The following is a 16,675-nucleotide window of genomic DNA, read 5'->3' on the forward strand; positions in this document are numbered from 1 at the left end:
AAAGAAGCATGTTTGTTTGGTGCGTATTCACGACCTCCAGTAATGTCTCTAACATTACCCACCCGCCTTTTTTATAAAAATTTTCGAGGCCATGCGTTATTTTTATGCGATGCACATCCCCCGCTAGAAAGAAAACAATTTTGTGTGTGTGTTTCGCATAGAAATTTGGAATACGAAGAAACTACTTTTCAAATATTCAAAACAAAAATTAGCGGTGATTTTGTCAATAGATGCGTAGTCCTACGTCAAAAGTTCGAACAACCTTGTAGATCTGTCTCGTGCATTTTTACTACATATCAGGATATTCGGATTGGTTTTGAGCTTTGAAACAGATTATAAAACAAAAGCGTCAATATACTTTTTACATTAGATTTTGGCATAGAATTGATATTTTCAAAACGGATCATGCTCCAACTAACGAGATTCCAACTAACGAACTCAGGCTGTACTGTGTTCATAAAGCTAAGTTGAAACGTGTTATATTACTATTCTGTACGTTTCGTCTTCGACTCAGTCAGTGCAGAATAGCTCAAATGAAACTTAAACAGCCGAATGCTGGGCCCAAAATATCTTGAAAAAAGTTGAAATTGCTAAGAGTTCTACTACATTTTCTTAATTATTTTTTCAAATGTTGAAATGTTTGACTGAAAATTTTATTTAGGAGAAACAGTACAGTAACTGTACTGTAATGAGGATTAATTGCTCAAGAAACTTGTTGAACAATTCCAACAAACGTCTTTTTGCGAGGTCGGGCAGATTCTTCACCAAGTTGAATTTCATTCTGTTCAACCTAGGAGCGGTATTGTTACAAGACAAGAGTGCTATATAAAATTCCATCATTGAAAAGGGGTTATCAATTGAACCATTATTTGGATAAGGCTTCTGAATAATGCTGTGCGTAGCCCAAATAATATTCCTTGTTGACGGTCTGGTGTTGTGGAAGGAATTCATGATGTACAAAACTCTTGTAATCAATGAAAACTGTGCGCATCGCCTACCGCTTCTCTCATCATCATTCACAGACTCACGGCCACTTCTGAAATGTACGTGCCACTGATAAACGACTGTTATCTTCAGAGTGTCGTTGCCGAAGCACTTTTTTAACATTTGTAACACCATTGACACCGTTTTTAACGCAACATTTAATGTAAACTCGTTGTTGCAAATTCAATTCCATTTTGAAAATTGTACAAAATTGTGGACACGCCTAATCGCAGTTGTACTCAATACAGCGTAACTTGAAAACTTGTTTTGATTAAGGTATTATTTTATAAAACCCAAAACCTTTTTTCCATAGAGCACTTAGGAACAAACAAAAACATCGATCACTATTTGTTCTAGAATCAATTCCTCTACCATGTACGCCTTTTTTTTCTCAGTATGTGCCACTTTGAGCATTCAGATCACAGGAATGACTCAATGTTTTTGCATAAAATACAAAGGTTTCTATTAGACAATAATAACTCAGAAAACAATTTTTTTTCTTGAAAGTTCCCATCGATTGGTGGAGAACATAATTAACTTTCTTGGGACAAAATTTCATACTAATCAAAAATTGTATTTATTTTTTTGTTAATCTACATTAAATTTTTAAAGTTTTCAAGGACTCGACTTGGATATTTTTCAGATTTTTTTTAAATTGGACTGTTTTTAGGAAATTACTTCTAACGTAGTGAACATATTTTCGAAATTTTTACAGAATAGGAGTCTTTACAATTTTTTTTCGGAGATTTTGCTTTTTTTGTGAACCAAGATAGTCACGATTAATTTTGGAAAAATAAAATATGGAAAGTGATATTTTGTAACAAAGTCTACCTTTTGCTTTTCTATCTATGTCAGTAATCAAACTAACTAGAGATTAAAAGAGGAGAAAGAATATGAAAATTGTACGGCGATAGCTTCCAAGAAAGACCAAGGAAAAGTGAGACGTGACATGAGTCTTCTTTGAGTACTATGGCTCTACAATTTTCATATTCTTTTTCCTCCCAGAATCTCTAGTTAGTTTGATATCATGAAAAAAAAAACGAAAAATACAAAGTCTACATGTTCAGAAAATTTCATTGAAATATATGAGAGCGCATCACTTGTCTAAGTTGGTGCGAAATTCGTCCATGTCTCTGCGATTGTCGCATTGCTAATATATTTGGTACCAAACAGAATGTTTTCTATTTTATTCATACGCTATTTTCCGTATTTTTATGAGGATTTTTGAAATTTTTTATTCGTAGTCGCCACATAAAAAAAAAACAAATGTGCTTCGTTTTGTGCTGCTGTTTAAATTGTATGAATATTGAACTACTGATTTTGTTCATTTGAATTTTTCTTCACTTCTTTCAGTGAATTGCATTTGCTGTTTTGACTTTAATCTCATTTACTTAGGCTAGCCTTGTGTTCGTCTGATTCGAAATTGTCTTATTATTTACACAATTGTCTTGTTCGTTGTTTTCGTTTTCCATACTAAAGTGGTTTATGACCGTATCAAACGAGACACAAAACTTGGAAGTTTTTATTTGTCAAAAATACATTGAAGCAATTCGTTTCAATAAAATTTGTTGCTCGTTACATTTTTCAATAGTATATGTAACAGTTCGGCTGAAAAGTTCGTATCGTTTAATAGAAACACACATTTTTTTGTCAAAATTCGTTTTTATTATTCAACATAATTGCCATCATAGGCGATACAGCGATTATAGCGATCTTCCAACTTTTCGATACCATTTTTGTAGTACGATTTGTCCTTTGCCTCAAAATAGGCCTCAGTTTCAGCGATTACCTCTTCATTGCTTCTAAATTTTTTACCAGCGAGCATTCTCTTGAGGTCTGAGAACAGGAAAAGTCACTGGGGGCCAAAGCTGGAGAATACGGTGGATGAGGTAGCAATTCGAAGCCCAATTCGCTCAATTTCAGCATGGTTTTCATCGACTTGTGACACGGTGCATTGTCTTGATGAAACAAAACTTTTTTCTTCTTCAAATGAGGCCGTTTTTTTGAAATTTCGTCCTTCAAACGCTCTAATAACGCTATATAATAGTCACTGTTGATGGTTTTTCCCTTTTCAAGGTAGTCGATGAAAATTATACCATGCGAATCCCAAAATACTGACGCCATAACCTTACCGGCCGATTGTTGAGTCTTTCCACGCTTTTGGTTCGGTTCATCGCGTGCAGTCCACTTAGCTGACTGTCGATTGGACTCCGGAGTGAAGTGATGGAGCCATGTTTCGTCCATTGTTATATATCGACGAAAAAAATCGGTTTTATTTCGATATAACAGCTCCAAACACTGCTCAGAATCATCAATTCGTTGTTGTTTTTGATCGATTGTGAGCTCACGCGGCACCCATTTTGCACAAAGCTTTCTCATATCCAAATATTCGTGAATAATATGTCCAACACGTTCCTTTGATATCTTTAGGGTGTGAGCTATCTTTATCAACTTCACTTTACGGTCATTGAAAATCATTTTGTTTATTATTTTTTTCACGTTTTCATCGGTAACAGCCTCTTTTGGACGTCCACTGCGTTCATCGTCTTCGGTGCTCATATGACCAGTACGAAATTTTGCAAACCACTTACGAATTGTTGCTTCGCCCGGTGCAGAGTCTGGATAACACTCATCAAGCCATTTTTTGGTATCGGCGGCACTTTTTTTCATCAAAAAGTAGTGCACTTTTTTCATCAAAATTCCTTTTTTTCCATTTTTTCACAATAACAAAAGTAGCTTCACTCAAAATGCAATATCTCACAAACTAATAATCAGACAGCTGTCAAATTTATACACGTATCTTTTGAAGGTTGGTACTAACTGAAAATGGTATGGATTTAATTCTAGTGGCGCCCTCTCATAGAAACGATACGAACTTTCCAGCCGATGTTATTCTCTATGACATGATAAAATTATGAGCCTCAACTATTTCATTAATCTTTCGCTTCAATTTAGAAAAATAAGGGGACGGGTTCGACCATTGCCTTTCAAGCAGCCTTCCTGGGTTCAATTCCCCACCTCACATAGAGGGTCAGAAAGTTTTTCTGATCCGAGAGGAGATCGACCGTAAGGTTAAAACCTCTATAGATGAATAAACAAATCTACCTGTAAGGAGGCAGAGGGGAAATCTTTGGATGAAAATTTTTTAAATTATTCCACATTCCTTGTTTCGTTTCCAGTTAAAAAAATAAGAAAATCGAACGTGGCGATGAGATTTCAAACGAACATTTTCAATTTCAATTTATCTGATCTTGAAATCACTACACTGATACTGCAGATAAATCTTGAACTCGGTTTGAATTTATATTCCAAAAGAATCCTGTAACGACCGTCGACTGGCAGATTGCCTTGCAGTCGAACTTCTAAATCATGCATTCATTAAGGCTAAAAAAGGCATTGTTGGAAGAGGGTCAACCGGACGGAATACATACAAATCCGTACTTGCCGTATTTCCGAGAGGGGTACACCTCCCTCCTCTACCACTGCTGCCCGCTGCCCTTGATGGGCAACTAAATTAATGAGCTTCAACGTGTACCGGGAGCGCAATCTTAAACAATTCACCCTCTTGTTACAGACTGACTACCGACTAACGGTGGGCCTCATCATCCTCACATGTATCTGAGGCCTTCTAGATTCTTTCCAACCTTCGGAACCTCTTCTGCGCTGCTGTTTGCCTACGCAGCACCCATTCCCCGGCCAGTGCTGGGCAGCACAATTTAATTTCGAAGCTTAATGAAGGATGCAGACACTCCTTTGTTATTTAATTTTCACATTCACATGTATGGAGATTAGATAAATGAGGAGTGATACATGGTGCGGGACGGGGATCCGGGTCCGGGGAAGGAACCTTAAACTTTTCCATGCGTTCAGTCCCTTTCAGTTTAAAATAGTTTTGTGACGGGTAAAGTTTCAGCATTTTTTTTTATGTTCGACTATCTTCGTGTTCGTGTGTTTAGGTTTTGACTCGACCAATTTAATCCTACTCAATAATTGAAGCTTTGACTAAAACCAACAATCAGAACAGCAGATTAGGCCCATTTGGTTGACCATAAAATCGTCTATAAATTTGCCAATTCCACGTAATATGCCACGGCCAACACTTGCGGCTGATAAATGAAAACTGTCCCCGCTAAATGATTCGTCCGTTCCGTCCGATGTCAGCGCTCGAAATATGCACGCAAAAATGTAATCGAATCGACCAGCAACAACACACATAATCGCCAATTACACGTCGGTCAGTTCGGTGGGCTTAGATAAACCAGTCTGGTGAAAATAAACAAGGATAACAACTCTTCAATGAATGGATGGATGGAAAATGGCAACAAAACAAAAAAATCCACCCTGACACAACGCACCGGACATTGGGGGCTTCCCACTCGACTCGTTCGTGGCCGGTGTTAAATAATAAAATTGCATTGAAAGGTAGGGACGAGAGCAAAAAAAAAACACACTGCCGCTTCGGGACTGTTACCTGGAATAGTTCGGTTCGATGTTGACAACGACAGATTCCCAAAAAAAAAATCATCCGGTGAATATCCGTGAATCTGTCTCGTAATGTTATTTAATCCGACGCGCAGCAGATCAGGAACTTGTAGAATTCTTTGTAATTTCGATATGTGTACGGTTTACAAACGAGCAGCAAGGAATAATGCCATTCAACTATAAACAAAAAATTGTTGGTCCTGGTTCAATGTGGGAATCCTAAAATATGAATGCTCAAAGTTGCACATACTGAGAAAAAAAAGGTGCATTGTAGAGGATTTGATTCTAGAACAAATAGTGTTCGATGTTTTTGTTTGTACCTAAGTGCTAAGGTTTTCGGTTATATAAAATACTACCTTGATCAAAACAGTTCACGGAATCACCACCGGGTGGTGCTGTCAGTCATCCGATTAGGTTTATTTTTAGGTTGTCACATATGTCATTGATATTATATCAAATTTTCAGTTTGATACCTGGAAATTTGTGAAAGTTACGCTGTATTAAGTCCATCTGCGATTGAGCGTGTCCTCGATTTTGTACAATTTTCAAAATGGAATTGAATTTGCAACAACGAGTTTACATTAACCATTACATCAATGGTGCGACGACATTACAAATGTTAGAAGAGTGTTTCGGCAACTACACTCTGAATATAACAGTCGTTTATCAGTGCCCGTGAGTCTGTGAATGATGATGAGAGAAGCGGTAGGCGATGCTCACAGTTTTCATTGTTTACAAGAGTTTTGTATATCATGAATTCCTTCCACAAGGCCAGACCGTCAACAAGGAGTATTAGCTGGTCTACGCACAGCATTATTCAGAAGTCTCATCCAAATAATGGTTCAATTGTATTTTTCAACATGGCGATTTGACAACTCTATAATTCTTACGTGAACGACATTGACAGTTGTCTAAAAACCCCATGCACACTACGAGAAATGGCGTGGTTTCAGTTACTGGATCCAAAGTTGTTGATTTGCAAAAACCATTGCAAGATCCCTTAGATAACTTGTCCTTTTGGGCTGTTCATCTGGGTATCGAATTCTCTGCGGAGTAAACAGAGCTGATTGTCTTTTCAAGAAAGAATGATCCCGCACAGCTTCAGCTTTATGGGGAAGATACATTACGTATCTGATAACAAAATGCCAACAAAGAGTAAATTTTCTTAGAACAATAACAGGATCTTGGTGGGGTGCTCATCCGGAAGATCTAATAAAATTGTATCAGACAACGATACTTTAGGTAATGGAATATGGATGCGTTTGCTTTCGTTCCGTTGCAAACTCTCATATTATCAAACTTGAGCGAATTCAGTACTGTTGTTTGCGAATTGTCTTATGCATGCATGCATTCGACACATACAATGAGTCTTGAAGTTCTGGCGGGAGTTTTTCCATAGAAATATCGATTTTGGGAGATATCATCATACTTGCTAATAAGATGTAAGATCCTGAATCCCCTGGTTACTATATAACAATTACTATCCGTGTCACGAAGTCCAAATGCACTGGACTCAACTATATTTTTCGACACATCCAGGCAGCGCGAAGTGCGTGGATTTCAAACCACTGTAGTCTGGGTCCCAGCTCATTGCTCCATTCCAGGCAATGAACTAGCCGACAATTTAACCAAATGTGGTGCTATTGAGGGTGAAATTTATGAGCGACCTATTGCTTTTAACGAATACTATAGCGCGTCTTGCCAAAGAACAATTGTTCAGGTGGTTGGAAATGAGTAGGGATTTAATTCGTGTGATGTCCAATCATTATACGTGGTACGCACATCTTCTTCGAATCGGGCTCTTAGAGACTTATCATTGTGCTGACTGATTACTAGAATTATTTAAATATGTATCGAACCTACCTCGCTCCCAAGCAGCCCTGTTTTAGCACCTGAAAATATGTCAAAATGCATTAAATAGATCAATTGTAAAAATTAGTCTTTCTTGACGATGGGATATGTAGGTCTCGGAAGATGCAAATTTACACGATTTTGTTCCAGCTGTGTGAATTGAATTTGAGAACCTAACTTTCTTATTTGAATTCAAAAATGATAAAAGAAGACAAAAATTTCTATAACATTGACGTGTAATCATTTTATGTCGTTTTCACTTGATTCAAACCGTTTGAAGCTAGTTTTGAACCTAGTTTTAACGTTGTTGAACTGAAAATCGAGTCAGTTTCGAACCTGGTTTTTATATCAGGTTTGCTCAGACCCCCGTTGCTAAGTGCGAAATCAACATAGTTTCGTGAAAAGTGTTTGTTTGATGAAACTACCCTAGGTCAGTTTCAGTTTTCTCAAGCGAAAACGACATTAGATTCAATCAAAGAAGTTAGATTATAGATTTCAGTTTAAACATGGAGCAACCTGATGATTTGTTTTCGTCCAAAGAAGTACCATTTAATCACATTTTAATCTACACTCGAAATTAATGAAAAAAAAACTCTATTTAGAGGAGATAGCTCAACACGAATCGCCAAACAGACGGAAAGCACAAACGGGTCCGTTCTTCATCACGACAATTCTCGTCCACAGGGTTCGATCAAAAATCATTTGTATAATGTCGCACGGGAAATTATGTCTCACCTCCCTTACAGTCCAGATTTGGAGCCATCCGACTACCATGTTTTTTTGTATCTGTCATTTTTTATGGAAAGTTTAACAGACATTCGTTCATTACAACCTAGTTATAACGAGCTCATTAATCCGATAAAAGCGTTAAGGTGACTAAGGTCCCTTCGGAAAAGTTTCGTGATTTTGTAAGATGATGAGGTAAAGAATTCCTGAAGCGTTCTGAACACCAAAAACCAACCTCGCCGTTCATCTCCGGCAAAAGTGCTTTTAATTACACTGTTTCACATTCTTCGGTGGAGCCGGGGAGGAAAAACTCTCTTAGCAGCATTCGTTGATTCGTTGGTACCACCATCATCCTGAGTAACGATAGTCGCTCAAACCCTTTGCTTGCTTGCTTGCTTGCTTGTGTCGAACAGTGTGAAGCAGGACGTTCACCAGAAGTGGCCACCAATAATATATACGGCGATGCAGTGAAGTGTTCTGGTCCATATCGGGTTGGCCGAAAACAGGCAACGCAAAAAAAAAAAGAAAATACACCGAGTTGACAATAACTCTACCGTTTTTTTTGCTTCGGCAGCAGCAGCAGCCGCCGCCGCCAAGAGACGGCGGTTACATGGCTGATAAATGTACGACACGATGTCACTTCTGAAGAATCCCACCAATTCCTGCCGGTTGGAAGCCCGGTCAGAGGATGTCGAATTTTTTTTCTGTCGATTTCCAACGCTTTCCGCTTCTCAGTCAGTCACATTCGCTTTTGCAATTTTTGTTGTCGGTTAGCACGTCATGTGTGAAGATGCGAGGTTGGCCGCGCTTTTCCCCGAACGGTCCGGTTCACCCATTCTTCGCCTTTGTTGTGCGCTAATGGACTCGGATGGGTACCAACACACGAGGTGTCCCGAGTTGGTTGAAAACAACGACCGACCGACCGACCGAAAAAAACACCAGAAAGAGAATGTCATTGTCAGTCAGTTAAGGATGAGTGCACCGCTGTCCCGCCGAATGGCTTTAAGCATCCGTGTTTTAATTCAATTGTGATTAATCATTTAGCATTCATTGAATTATTCTTGTTCTGCCAACTGGCTTAAACGACGATCAATCTTCGCGTTCGAAGGTGGACACGGCGATTAGAGTGAAAAGCAGCACATCGCTTTAATCCACCCGGAGGCTGGATCCTCTGACAACGTGTTAAGTGCTTGAAGGCCTATTTGCCACATTTGTGTCGTAGCATAGTGCGTACACCTCCTCAATTAGATGCTCTGTCTGAAAGCATGGGAGGGGGGGTTGGATGAGGGGGCCAGTACTGTGCGAGGTGACTTCAGCAAACAAAACAGGAACTGAGTCTAACCATAACAGGAAACCGATAATGTAGTGACCGAGAAATGAAGAGAGCCCCAACCAACGAATGAACGAACGAACGACCGGCAAGACTTTCGGTGCCAAAACCAACCGCACTACCGAACACATTCTGCCTGCTGCCACCGACATGCATCGGACAGGCAACGCACAACAAACACGCATCATCCGGAACAGGAGAGAGAAGAGACCAAGAGGAGAGCTGCTGTGTAGGTATAATAGATCTCCCTCTAAATTATGGTCATATGAATTGCAGTGAATTATTCCCTCGTCCCACCCCATCGTCGATGTTCGGCCGGGTTCACACACAAGCTGATCGTCCTGCTGCTGCTGCTGCGAATTACCAAAGCACTGCTATGACCAGCTATGAAGCCCCAGTTTGTCATCTGACACACATGTGCCCGGGCTCGAGTTCGAGGATGACATGCCAACCCGGAGGGACCACCGGTTTCCGAGATGGCGCCGTCGTCGCTTGGGACAGATTTTCTCCCGGACCACCCACGTAGCAGCACCTACCCATCTCGGGCGCACTCAAACGGCCGCACCGCACGAAATCTGTGTAAATGTTATTAATTATTTTTGAAAACCATAAAGCCCATAAAACAAAATATTAGTTTATTCGTGCCCCACGCCGACACAGCACGGATATACACACCCAGTCAGTGGCTGGCTGGCTGGCCAGTGAGTGTCTGGGTGGGATAAATTTACCGACGGATGGTCGGACGGACGGACTGCAAAATGGGTATAAAACAATGTTTATAAATGTGCTCTTGACTAGCTTCGTCAGTGGAATAATTTATTGGCAATTTGGCTCAGGGAGCAACGGACCCCCGGGCGCCAGACTCTGGGTGAGCTGCGTGTTGCTTGAAGTGTGAGGTGTTTAATTTTAAAAAAAAAGATCAACACCATTTCAACATCTTAGATCCCTTGCAATGACGAACGAGTTGATGTTGATGAGCACCGAATCAGGGTTTGTTGACAACGACGTGTTTCCGTGGAACAAAGGATTAAAATCTAGAACGTAATTTAAAATGCGCATTTTAATTTCTTTTCTCTATAAACTTTTCAAGTTCTTGCGATTTAAAATGTTCTTGCGATTTAAATTGTCAATTAATTGAATTGCAACGTAACATTCCACTTTTGTTCGGGAACCTCTGAAACACTTGAACATCGGATCCGAAAATGTATCCACAGAAATTGATTTTCGATGTTCAAACAATTTCTCTCTCTGAAACTCTAATGCAAGAACTTATGGTCCCATAAGTTGCTAATAAATTGTATCCGGGTCCGATTTCCGCTTCCGAAAACAATGTTTTTTTTTTATCTAAGGGACGAATTTTTTAAATATGGATGTAAATATATGCTAAGTTTACCTAAGAGTAAATATTTCAAGTTTGAAGTATGAATTGTTGACCAAACAAATTCACTTTGACTATACCGGTCTCCAGTCCCCTAATCAAAACAGCAGTTAAAAACTCAAAAACGGAACCTACATCACTCCACGCCTTCGCTATCCGTCTGCTTTGTGGTTTAACTGGAACTACTAAGTGGCAATGGTAGATCAATTTTTTCTGCTAATACAATGAAGAATCTAAGACGAACCGAGACCTAAAACCTACAATTGTTTTCATTTTGGGGATTTGAGTGGCTCATGGGTCTGTGCAAAATATAGTTTCTAAATGTTATTTTGTTTTTCTTTAAGTTTCGTCTTCGACTCATCAGGGCATAACTGTTCATATTGAACTCTAATGCCACCTAATAGCTCAACATAACCCGTTGAGCAAACGAAAAGGTCAAACTCAAATTTTTCAAAATACATCAAAGTACAAAGGCTGGGGCATAACGGTTCAATTTAAACTGTTTTGCACCGAAATGTAAAGTAAAATATATTTTGTTAAGCGGTCTTAGCACGAAATTAGGATTATTACCCAAGATGATATTTTTGTTGAGATTTTGTCAGCTTCTTGGTGTCATTATTCGAAGTTAAGTGAATAGTTTTGGAAGACGGGGCAGTTTCTAATCAGAAAAATAATTACAACGAACAGTTCTAAGAATTTTTTTTCATTTTCGTCTTTGACGCATCAGTGCGTAGCAGTTATTGTTGAATTGCTGCGCAACCTAACGGCTCAACATTAACCGCTAGACAGACGTTACATCCGAGACGCCAGTTTAAACTCCGATGAAATAGTAAAAGTGTTTTGCAAGTAGCATTACCTTCAATTCTGCCTAGCGGTTCATGTTGAGCCGTTAGGTCGCGTTAGCAGCTCAACATAAACTGCTACGCATTGATGAGTGACAGACAATACATGAAATTAAAGTCAAAATGGGTATGTGAATTTCCCTTCAAATTTCCAGTTCCAAGAGATTTTACGGCTTCTGAGCCACACATATCAGGAATAGGGGAGTGTACCCGGGTATGAGACAGTTTTGTTTTTTTTTAACCAAAAATTTTCACTAATTAAACTGAAGTAGAACTGTATTTTATCCGTATCACAGCACCTCTTTGTAGACAATATTCAATTTTACAACAAATTTATTGATTATTACTTGCCCAGAAGTTGAAATTTACGCTTGATGCAAATTCAAGCCTGCTGTAATTGCTTCGGTGATGACACGATATTATATCTAATTACATGAAAACATAATTTTTGTGTCTGTAGCGATGAAAACTTCAGCTAAATTAACTGTAAAGTAAATATGTTTTATCTTTCTATAGTCATTTCGAAAGAAGTTAAACAGATTTCAACGAAGACATTTTTTTTGCATCAACATCTTCTTGCTCGGGAAGCCTTTCCTTCTCGGTAAGAAAAATTTTAAGGTAGACTACATTAGGATTAGGAAATAATTTACTCTTTTTAGCTTTTGTTTTCTGAGACAACGCATTGTCCTGTTGTCAGATTTTACTCTGAATGTCTGTCTTTTCCTCCTCTTCTTTTATTCTTTTATTTGTAGCAGGGAAAAGCCCACTGGAGTTAGTTTCTGTCAAGCATGCTCTCCAGTAGGCATAAAACCTCTTCATCTTTTGCATCAACAGATTACAATCATCCAAATCATACATTTCCCCAAATCTAGTGCTTCTATAATAACTAAATCTAATGATACAATACCATAAGGAACGAATTCTTGATAACATTACATGATAAATGAAAATCGAAGGAATTGAAACATTTTTTATATATGCGGCACATGCTAGCAAAGGGCTCGTTATATCCATGATTAGTTCTAGCATAGGGAATCCGAAGAAAAAAATAGGATCGAAGATTTCGACGTCGAATGTCTAATTCTAGCTGAAGTAGGTCTGCCACAAAACTTACCTTACAAACATCGCGATGGTATAGATAATAAATTTAAACCAAGTAACAAAACGCGTAACGCGAAAAATAAATTCTAATAGCTTAGAGCCTTTGGAGATAGTAAGCTCTACGTGTTCCTTGGAATTTACCTTGGAATCTAGAAGAACATCCAGATGCGCATTCAAGAACAGTTTGTGAAATATTGTAGTCGAACTTCAATAAAGACTTTTTGCGATTAAAAAAGATTATGGAGCATTCAGAGGCATTTATAACCATTCTGTTGATGTTACACCAATTAGTTAAATTATCCAACTTTTCTAGTAGGAACTGTGAGCCAGCTGCATTTTTGATTATATGAAATATTTTAAAGTCATCGGCGAACGATAGTTTCATTCATTTGATCGAAAAATTTAGATCGTTGAGATACAATAAAAATATAAACGGTCCAAGGTGACTTCCTTGAGGAACTCCAGAGATAACAACAAATGGTGGTCTCCAATTTTCACGATCATTTCGTGACCAGGTAGATATTATAGAAGCCAATTCAAAAATGATCCGTCAAATCCCAGTCTACTTAACTTGGAGATCGTTATATGATTTTGTCGAACGCCCCAGAGTAATCGGTGTATATAGAATCTACTTGTAGTCGTGCTTGTAAAGAACGTACGATGAAGGAAGTGTAGGTTACTTAATTTGTGGAATTAGAACGCTTTGGTATGCAGAGCACCTATGTGTTATAAAATCCAAAACTATAACATCAAACAGCTTCGATACAGCGCATAAAGCAGCAATTCCACGATATTTGGATACCATTAAAATCAGATTAGATTTCTTCAGCAACTGTTTCGAATCGCTATAAAAAAAATTTAACGCTATCTCAATAGTTTATTAGAAGAGGGGGGTGGTGACGACCAGTTGATGTGAGTGGAGAAGGCGCAGCGACTATTGAACAGTTGCTGTAATTCTATCGAAATGAAGTACAACAAATTTAGGCTATTCCTTCATTCTTGAATGAAAAGAAATGTTGGGTAAATGAATTATGTAAAACTACCAAAACTTCGAGAACTAAACGTCTTGACGAACTTGCAGATTATTCATTGGATGAAACATTGTTGCTACGACCTGTTGCTAAAAGCTATCTTAGACAAAACCATGCGCAACTCCGACGTATCGTAGATTTTCCGCTAAAGAGATCTCCTGTTAAATACAATCATCAATCGTCACACAGTGCGAATAAAATTACACTAAGGATTCCCGAGTTTACGCGGATTTCCGAAGTTACATGGTTTTTACGCGAGTTTTCAAATCCGGATAGGATTTCTTGTTTTGTCCTTAGTTTTGTTTAAGTCAACTCTCTGACACTATTTCAGGAGATTACACCAGATCTCGACGTTTCATGCATTTCTAAAAAAATTCTTCTATTTTGCGTTTTGGCCTTTTTCATATAAAAAGGTTATGCAATCACTGTGAAAACCGACTTTTTAACCGAGGTCCGGAGGGTCGAATGTCATATACCATTCGATTCAGCTGACGCACTGAGCAAATGTGTGTGTGTGTGTGTGTGTGCATGCAACAAAAATGTCCTCTCGATTTTCTCGAAGATGGCTGGACCGATTTTCACAAACTTAGATTCAAATGAAAGGTCTCTTGGTCCCAAAGGGTGCTATTGAGTTTTACTCGGATCGGACTTCCGGTTCGGGAGTTAAGGGATAAAAGGTGCAAAAAATTAAGAAAAAGTGCACTCGATTTTCTCAGAGACCGCTCAACCGATGCTTTTCAAAAAAGCTTTAAATTAAAGTTCTTATGGTCCCATAGGTTGCCATTGAATTTCGTCTGGATCCAACTTCCGGTACGGAATTTACGTACAATCGATTCTCATAGTGACCGCCCATTCAATTTTCACAAACGTAGGTTCTAATGAAATGTATTACAACCCCATACAATCCTCCCGATTTTCATCCGGATACTACTTCCGATTTCGGAATTACAAACTGATAGGTGTATTTCATTCAAATGGTCATATAACTATTGAATTGGACAGATTTGGTCAGTTGATGACCAAATACATTGATTTTGGGTATACCGGATGTTCGTTTAAGATTCCGGAAGCAAGTGATCGTGTAAAAAAAAGTGATCGTGTAATCCAAACCGGAAATCACTCCTATTTCTTAGAAGCGGATGAGCCGATTTTTACAAACTCAGATTGAATGAAAGGTCTTGTAGTCCCATACCAAACTCCTGAATATAATTTGGATCCGATATCCGGTTCCGTAAATATGGGATAAAATGTGCAACAAAATGTTAGAAAAATATACCAACTTTTCTCAGAGATAGCTGAACCGATTTTCACAAAATTAAATTCAATTGAAAAATCTTGCGATCCTATACAAAATGTTGTTTGGATAGGAATTCCGGTTCCTGAGTTATGAGGTAAAATGTGCAAAAAATTAAAATATGCGTACTAATTTTTAAAGGTCTATATTATATACAATTATATACAAAACTTCTGAATTTCATCTGAATCCAACTTCCGATTGCGGAATTATAGGGTAAAGTGTGTTAAAAGTTATATACCATCACTCAAATAGGCGAAACAAACACTTGAAAAAATGTCTAAACTGGCCTCAAAACTACTCCATTCAATAGTAATTATCAGTAGACGGCCAAAAAAAAACTGATTCCGGCTATCATGGTTTCCGATTTCCGAATCCGGAGGCACCGGAAATAGTGGTTATATTTTCCTAAATGGATCTCACTCACTTTTCACCGATTTTCACAAACTTAGGTTCAAATGAAAGGTACTTCAGTTCCATACGGAATTCCTGAATTTCATCCGGATCCGACTTCCGGTTCCAAAATCATAGGGTGAAGTGTGTTTAAAATTTTATACCATCACTTGTAAAAAAATTCTAAATCAAAATCAAAACTGCTTCAGTTGGTAGTCATTACCAGTAGGCGGCCAACCAAAGCGACTCTGGTTATTCCTTCAAGAATCGAAGATAATTATTTTGCAGAATATCACAGTATTATATATGATAGAATGATTGATGTGAGAGAAGCATCATTACACCACTAGATGGATTTAAACACGTTTGTTTCTACCCGGACACCACGTTTTATGGATTTCTAAGACATTTGGCATAAAAAATTCTTCAGTTTTGCGATTTTTTTTCTGCGCGGATTTCCGAAATTCAGATTTATCTTCAAAAAAAAATTTTTTGAGATTGCACCTAATTTCGACGTTTCATGCATTTCTAAGAAATTTGGTATCAGAAAAATGTAGATTCCGGAAATTTCAAGATTTTTCTAATCCCAAAGACGATTTTTTTCAAAAAATTTTTTTAAGATTTGTGGTTTTTTAAACAGATGTCGGAAGTAAAAAAAGATTTCAGTGCATGCAATCAATACTTAAATATATTCCCAGTATCAGATATTACATCAAAACGATTTTATGACTTATGTCTTTATAACAAAACAAAAAAATTAAAAAATCATTGCAGCATCATTTTTCTTCAAATTAAATTGTTGCCGGACGAGGGATGCATTCAAGGTGATAACCCTAAGGATGACACTCATGAAATATAATATGGCAATTTTGTTGTCTACGCCATCCTTGTATCAGTCCCGGGACTTTTTAATCCACGTGTTAGAACAGTCTTTTTTCAGATTTTGCATTCACTCAATAGACGCCTATTTTACCCCATATTATGCGTGTTACACTGCATCTCTCCGTTCCTCCCGACCTCCCCTGGCTCGAGGAGTGACATTCAGATGGTTCTCACTGTGGAAAACGGTTTCGATTTCCCAATTCAGTCCGGTCCCAAAACTTGCACCCGGAGGGTACAGAGAAGAATCACAACGAAATGCGAGTTCGTTTGGTCAGTCGTCGCCGTCGTCCTCATCCTGTGGCAGCCCGAACTCTGGGTCTCCGCTTAGGCGTGCGACATTGCGGTACGACAAAGGGGCCCGACCGTAAACGACATCGTGAC

General features: G+C 38.4%; 1 protein-coding gene across 6 annotated transcripts in view; it reads left to right on the forward strand.

Annotated features, from left to right (window-relative positions):
- LOC131426191 (homeobox protein 5) overlaps nucleotides 1–16,675 on the forward strand; it is a 156,029-nt gene that overhangs the window by 77,791 nt on the left and 61,563 nt on the right. The window lies entirely within an intron of this gene.

This window comes from Malaya genurostris, chromosome 1, assembly GCF_030247185.1.
Source record: "Malaya genurostris strain Urasoe2022 chromosome 1, Malgen_1.1, whole genome shotgun sequence".
NCBI classification, from domain to species: domain Eukaryota; kingdom Metazoa; phylum Arthropoda; class Insecta; order Diptera; family Culicidae; genus Malaya; species Malaya genurostris.